The sequence below is a fragment of the Hyla sarda genome, chromosome 4 (genome assembly GCF_029499605.1).
Source record: "Hyla sarda isolate aHylSar1 chromosome 4, aHylSar1.hap1, whole genome shotgun sequence".
In the NCBI taxonomy this organism is placed as follows: Eukaryota; Metazoa; Chordata; class Amphibia; order Anura; family Hylidae; genus Hyla; species Hyla sarda.
In genome coordinates, this window is record NC_079192.1 from 99,152,827 (window position 1) to 99,160,945 (window position 8,119).

Sequence of the window (8,119 nt, forward strand, 5' to 3'; positions counted from 1 at the left end):
GCCTGCCTCACTGATCCTTCACACTTCCCTCACCATTCTTAATAAGTAACTCGGCCTCTTCCCAAGATGCACTGATTTAAACAGACACCTGCTGGCCACAGAAGTATGTAATTGGTATCCCTATACTGCCTCTTTCACCTTCTTTGTATTGTGCATATACTGTTTCTGGACCCCTGTCTTTGCTACCTGGTAACCAAATTATCTCCGGATTTGGCTACTGATATTCCCTCCTGGCTTCTGATCCTGTTTTTGGCTTTTGACTACTGATTGTATCTGACATTACCTCCTGGCATTTTCCCCTCTGCCCTGATATTGACCATGCTACTGTCTCTGATACTGTCCCTGACTTGTCTCTCTGTTATTGACCTGGCTAGTTGCCCCTACTTGTGACTTAGTCCCTTAGTGGGTTGTTCTGTAGGTTTCACCCCTCTGACCTGCAACTATACTTCTTCCCAAGGCCTTGCTGCTGCAACCTGAGCCCCTCACCAAAAAGTCTGTCTGGACGAGACAGAAGAATCACAAGGATCACTTTAGACTCTGTGACCCAGAAAGGGGTTGAAGTATTGGTTGCATATTAAAGGCTGGCAGAGGTGGAACCAAAGCAGTTACTTACATTATAGATATTTATAAGTCATTGGTGCTTGGAGGGGTATAAATGGAGCTTTCCCATCACCTTTTGTCAATAGGGAATCTTTTGTTACATTTCTACAACTTCATAATAAGGTGTTACCTTTTATTATACTCCTGCTTGTGATAATAAGGAGATGACTGCTAAAAAGTGAATAATCAAAAAATATACAGTATCATTACCCATAAGTAAAATCTATTGCCAGCAAAATTAGTTCCAACTAGAGATGAGCGAACTTACAGTTAATTTGATTCGTCACGAACTTCTCGGCTCGGCAGTTGATGACTTTTCCTGCATAAATTACTTCAGCTTTCCGGTGCTCCGGTGGGCTGGAAAAGGTGGATACAGTCCTAGGAGACTCTTTCCTAGGAATGTATCCACCTTTCCAGCCCACCGGAGCACCTGAAGGCTAACCTAATTTACGCAGGAAAAGTCATCAACTGCCGAGTCGAGAAGTTCGTGACAAATCGAATTTACTGTAAGTTCGCTCATCTCTAGTTCCAACTAACCACCAAGGTAAAACAGTACAGTATAATCTAAATGAATGCAAAGTCCTTGATAAATTCCATCTCTACTCCTCTCTCTATCTGTTTGCACAAACAGGATCTTATTATCACCCAAATCATGCAATGGTTAAAGGGGTACTCCGCTGCTAGACATCTTGCCCCCTATCCTTTGGATAGGGGATAAGATGTCTGATTGCTGGGGTCCCGCTGCTGGGCCCCCCCGTGATCTCCCCCTGCATCCGGCATTCTAAACAAACGCCGGGTTTCTGCATTCTGCGGCAATGGTCATGACGTCACGGCCATGCCCCCTCGTGACTGATGCTACGACCCTCCATTCATGTCCTTGGGAGGGGGTTTGTCGGCTGACATACCACCTCCCATAGACATGAATAGAGGGGGTGTAATGTAACGTCAGGAGGGACGTGGCCGAGACGTCACGATCATGGCCTCTGGCTTTGAGCGTTCTGAACAAGATGTTCAGAACATTGGAGCACCGGAGTACCCCTTTAGACTAAAAGAGTCTATAAATGGCAGAAACAGACAATAAAGTAGACCTCTACTTAAGAGGGACACCTCACTCTTCAATAAATACCTTGCTTAGAATGTTTTTATATTGCAGACTACCAATAACTTTGAGCTTCAGAAGGAAGCACCTTACAAATAATGGAGCAGACAGTAGGAATGTATTTACCTATCTATCTAGTAGTGGGTGGGGCCTTCTTAACCATCTAATACACTATGCAGCTGCACAATACTCACAGAGCCGTGCCTTAAAACAGCAATGCATTTTTTTATATATATAAAACACCCTATTAGAGCAACTTGCTCTTGTCTTTTGTGTGAGGAAATTCCATTCCCTCTTTATCCTCTCTGTATAGGAGTAAAAATTGCAATGGCCTCTTGTTACAATATTTCCAGCATACAATGGTTTTTTCTAGACAATTGTAATGTGAAACCAGACTCAACATACAATGCTATGGACTTCCCAGATCTGTGAAAGGTATCAATGGCTGAAAGAACTGACCAGTCAGAATGTGCATTCACTGGTAAAACACCTGTATTACTGAAGTGTATGCACTGACTGGTTTTCTGGTAGCGCCCCCTACAGTACAGGGGGGTACTACATGTTCTGTACTCTTTACCTGTGCCAGGGTTAGCTTCTCCTTTGGACACCAGGTAAGGGCGGCTCCATGTTACTTTTTTTTAGGACATTGCGTGTACTGTACAGGACCCTGAAGAAGCTCCTGTCCTCTACATAGACAGTGATTTACAGCTCCCAGAAGATCTTTCTTACTTAGATAAAGCAAGTCCTTGCATATAAGTTTTAGTTTTCTACTTATTTTTCTTTAATTCTCACTTTTTTCTATATTTGGATGACATGTTGGGGCTTCAGAACCAATTACCAATTTTCCATAGAGTTATGGTCTCAGCCTACAATGGTCGTCCTGAAACCAATTAATATTGCAACTTGAGGGACCACTGTATTGCAGGATTCATTTATCTCAGTGACTATTTGCTTCACAATGTAGACTTCAGCAATTCTTCATATGAATGTTAGTAAAAGTGTAGGAAACTAAAATTATGACATTTCATATTTTCTATAACTACCTTCAGTGGTCACTGAGTTGCATCATTGTGTTGAACGGAGGGCACAATCCTGTATGTAACAGCATTATAAAGTGAAATGTATACCCTAGATTTTGTTTTACATTTTAAAACCAGATACCAAAACATGAACTTTTTTAAATTTATTTTTGTTTTCTGATTGTAGGTTTTTTATTTTACATTTTGTATGTGACCCTGGGGACCATGTTAACAGCAGTTTAGATACGGTATTTGCTTGAAAGTATTAATAAATTCATAATACCCTAGTATTTGGTTAAGACCCATTGTCTTCTTTGAGAGTTTTGTGAGCGTGCCCTGCAACCTGTGCAAAGGTCACTGTGTAGGGTGGGAGAGGTGGGCTATAACTTTCACCTATTGATAACAGGGTGATCCTGAGTGGCATCTGTCTCCAGCTTCATCATAGGTGTTACCTGTCCTTGCTATCCTGATACTGTCCTATACAGTGACCCCCCCGACCTACGATGGCCCCGACATACGATAATGCCTCTGAGAGGCCATCGCATAAACGGCTATCCAGCAGCACAGACTGCTTCAGCTGCCGCCAGATAGCAGTTTACGGTGCCCGTGTGTGATGGCGGCGACGGAGAGCGAGGATGCCGGGGAAGCAGAGGCCTTGCCGGAGACGCGGCGACAGCGATGGAAGGCGACATCCAGGGCAGCGGTGACGAGCGGTGATGGTCCGGAGCAGCGGAAACACGTGAGTATAACCTCCAATACCAGTGGTCTTCAACCTGCGGACCTCCAGATTTTGCAAAACTACAACTCCCAGCATGCCCGGACAGCCGTTGGCTGTCCGGGCATGCTGGGTGTTGTAGTTTTGCAACATCTGGAGGTCCGCAGGTTGTAGACCACTGTCCTATACTTTACATTGCACGGATCCCTCAACATACGATGGTTTCAACAAACGATGGTCCATTTGGAACGGATTACCATCGTGTGTTGAGGGACCACTTATGATAGGAAGATATAAAACACAGATTTCCCTCTTTGTATTGCAATGGGTAAAATCCCCTGGAAAAATATCCTCAAAAATGTCTGAAAATATCTGCCATATAGGGGGAGATTTATCAAAACCTGTGCAAAGGAAAAGTTGCCCATAGCAACCAATCAGATCCCTTCTTTCATTTTGCAGAGGCCTTGTTAAAAATGAAAGAAGCGAGCTGATTGGTTGCTATGGGCAACTGGACAACTTTTCCTTTGGACAGGTTTTGATAAATCTCCCCCATACTGTCTATTGTTGTTGATATTCGGCACAGAATGAAATCTGAAGCATCTTTCCGTCTAAACTTTGTATTGTTTGTTGTTGCTGCCCTGACATAGAAGGTTTGTCTATCAAGCTTCTGCCCTGGATACAAATATCAGATTACATCTTCAGTGTCATCTCAACATCAGATTACAGGTCATCCAAAAAGGAAAACTTCAAATAAAGATTTGATGACTTGGCCAGAAGAAAATCTGGACAAAGAGATCAGTTGTTTTATTTGGTGCTTTGCTTTCCAAAATGGGACTGAAAGCCCTATTTATACTTTACTTTCATTTAGATTAAACATATGCATACATACTGATCACTTAATGTGTGACTGATCCTGCATTCTTGTTACTTGCATCAGGAACATAACTAGGGGGCGGAGGATGGGATGTTGTGCTTGGTCCTGGTTGCGAAGGCTGCACCAACAAGCCATTCTGCCTTGGCCATTGGATTGAGCTACAGGGCGAGGGAATGAGAAGAAGTATTTAAAGGGGTACTGTGCCCCTAGACATCTTATCCCCTATCCAAAGGATAGGGGATAAGATGTCAGATCGCCGGGGTCCCACTGCTGAGGACCCCTGGGATCTCCACTGCGGCACCCCGCTATCATTACTGCACAGAGCAAACTCGCTCTGTGCGTAATGACGGGCAATACAGGGGCCGGAGCATCGTTACGTCACGGCTCCGCCCCCTCCCATAGACTTACATTAAGGGGGCGGGCCGTGACGATGCTCCGGCCCCTGTATCGCCGTTCATTACGCACAGAGCGAGTATGCTCTGTGCAGTAATGATAGCAGGGTGCAGCAGTGGAGATCCCGGGGGTCCCCAGCAGCGGGACCCCGGCAATCCTTTGGATAGGGGATAAGATGCTAGGGGAGGAGTACCCCTTTAAACAACATAGGGGCGGAGTACCCCTTTAAACAACAGAGGAAGAGTGTCGCAGTTGATCATAGCAATTAATCAGATTGCTGCTTTCATTTTTAGCAAAAAGTCTCTGAAAAATAAAAGTAGCAATCTGATTGTTTCTGTCTGTATGTGCAATAAATCTAATTAGTATAATCTGTTGTAATATATGAAGATGCTAATGACACCATAATATAAAACATGAAAAAACAGATGGGGCACATTTACTGTTCTAAATCTGCCAGAATTCTGGCTCAATTTGTAGAAAAAAAAGATGAGCTCCAATAGAGAGAGGCCATTGGACCCCATTAGGCACCATTTTCACCCTTTGAAAGGTGTAACAAATTTATCTGATTTTGGTCTATAAAATGCTGATGTCAACTCACTTCTTGTCTGTTATCTGTCCTAGTAACAATTGCTTCAATTTGTATACATTGGGCCAGATTTACTTATACGGTTTGATGGCTCGATCACACGAGCGGATTTATTTGTGGGTGTTCCGTTGCATGTTAGAAAGGGGCAGGCTGTCCATGGCTGTTCACAGCAGATTTTATGCTGCAGAATTTCCACAGGCTCTATTGACTTCATTGAGGCTTGCGGCGGATTTTCCACATTGGAAATTCTGCAGCCGAAAATCTCCTACGGTCAGCCGCAGAGAGCCCACCCCCTTTCAAACATGCCTCAGGAAACCCGCAAATAAATCCATTCATGTGAACGAGCCCTTAGGGTACATTCAAACATGCATATTTTCTGCTGCAGATCTGCTTAAGCAGATTGTGCTGCCCATTGACATTGACTTTGATGGGCAGCAAAATCTGCAGCAAAAATATGCATGTATCCTAAGGGTAAGGTCACACGGAACAGATCAGCAGCATATTTTACACTGAAAATCCGCCAATGACGGACCATATAGTGTGCCTCCTACCATGCCTGCTCATAGCAGCAATCCACCGCTATGAGCAGACATAAAGTGTTCTTCGAGTCGCCATGCGCATGCGCTGAGTACTCACACACATCGCTGCTGCTCTTGGCCTAGCTTAGGGAGCAGGGGGAAACGCTGCGACATCTGTGAGTACCTACCTGCCTGCTGCCACTCACAGATCGCTGTGTGTATGTTCGTAGAGGCGGATTGCTGCTAAGAGCAGGCCCGGTAGGAGGCACACTGTAGGGTCTGTCGCCAACGTTATCCGTTTCATGTAAACCTACCCTAAGGGTATGTTCACACGTACATGATCTGCTGCATATTTTTGCTGCATATTATGTGCAGCTGATTTTGCTCCCCATTGAAGTTAATGGGTGCATTCACACATACAGACAGTATCCTGTGCATATTTGATTTGCAGCTGTATTAAGTCATTTAGTTTACATTGAAATCTGCAGCTTCAAATCGTTGGCATCAAATATGTGCAGGAGACTGTATGTTTGAATACACCCCAATACTTACACAGTGCAAAACGGTCTGAAAATATGCAAGGAACAGAATCAGGACACCGCACTGTGGCTCTGGCAATTTGATACTTCTGGTACATCTGTAAACTGTCTAGTCTAAGTTTAGACCAACTATCATTTGGCTTACTTTACACCAAAATGTTACATCACAATTTTGGTGCATGGAGCCACAGACAGTGTGACAAAAAGCATGTAAAAACTGATAATAAATGTGGGACAAGTGATGTCAAGACTGTTTGTTGGCAAAAGTTCTGCCAGACTTCTGGTGCATTTGCAATAATAACTCTACCCCATTATGGTTTTGTTTTGCCTCCAAGTACATTGCCAACCTATATTTTGTAGGCATCATGTCAACTATTAGAAAATTACTACTGATTCCATTACCTGCAGTAAATTTTTGCGCAAAGTGGCTGCAAATTAGACATTCACTTTTAAAGAGTCCATTTTGATAAAAAAAACTTCATTCATTCTGAATAATTTGATTTCATGAGTAACAATAGATGATGAGTTGGCGTGCAGGGGTTACCGAACACTCAGACTGTATTATTAGCCGCACTGCTCATTAGGGAGAGCCTGAGGCGGTTATAGCCATATCTGTCAGATCAACAGGTCACCAAACATCAAGCTGACATTGATCAGAACACAATGCAATGAGTCACTGCAAAGATTTGTGACCACTTGATGTGCATTTACAGTGTATACTTAGAGAGATTCGGGAGATACATGTCATTAGAGAAAGGAACGCTAATCAATTATTTCCTAATCTGTCGCCTTGTGTCTCTGCAACTTGACAACACAAAGGACAGACAAGTGGCATCACGTTTAATGGAAAATGTACACTTGTTTTAATAAACTTTAGCCAAAAAACATGCTTGTATTGCTCTTGTGTAAGAAAAAAACACTATGAAGATGCAGGACACAAATATCTAAATTGTTATCGATCAATAGCCCTCAATGTAATGATAATCACAGTACAGATTGATTAATTAGCTACAACATGAGCCAGAATACCTCCTCTCAGTGTCTTCTACTGCTTGATTAAAGGGGTACTGCAGTGTAAGACAACTTATCCCCTATCCAAAGAATAGGGGAATAGTGTCTGATCTTGTGCAACGGCGCTTGGACCGACCGTTGGGACCCCCCGCAATCTTTTACATGAACCCTGTATCTCTGGCTTTCCCAGAGTGAAACATGTAGGGGGTGTGTGTTCATGCCTCCATTTCTTGCGAGGGTCGAAACAGCTCTGCGCATCGGAGAACCGGGGTGCCATGCAGGAGATCACTGGGGGTCCCAGTGGTCTGACAATAACTTTGCCATAACGCTGCCATATGAGGGCATTTATTTTACCAATAATCTATGCCAAAGTCCCCCAAAAATTATTTGAAACCATAACTTTTGGGAGGTTTTGTTTTGTTTCTACACTTACAATGACACCTTATCTTTATTCTGCAGGTCCATATAATTACAATGATACCCAATTTATATAGATTTTGTTTTATCTTACTACTTTTGAAAAATTATAACTTTTGGGAAGAAAATTAGTATGCTTAAAATTGTCCTATTCTGACCCCTATAACACTTTTATTTTTCCATGTAGAAGGATGCATAAGGGCTAATTTTTTGCTCCGTGATCTGTAGTTTTTTTATGGAATTATGTATTGCTCTTTATAATTTTTTTTCTGGTATATCAAGTGACCAAAGTGACTGCATCATTCACTGTGAGGTTTTATTAATATTATATATATATATATATATATA

At 42.8% G+C, this 8,119-nt stretch overlaps 1 protein-coding gene across 1 annotated transcript in view; it reads right to left on the reverse strand.

Moving 5' to 3' along the window:
- LOC130368294 (gonadotropin-releasing hormone II receptor-like) overlaps positions 1 to 3,218 on the reverse strand; it is a 66,228-nt gene extending 63,010 nt beyond the window's left edge. Inside the window, exon 1 of the mRNA XM_056571736.1 lies at positions 3,112 to 3,218. The gene's annotated coding sequence lies outside the window, so the exon portion shown is untranslated. The remainder of the gene's footprint in view (positions 1 to 3,111) is intronic.
- Positions 3,219 to 8,119: the final 4,901 nt, after the last annotated feature.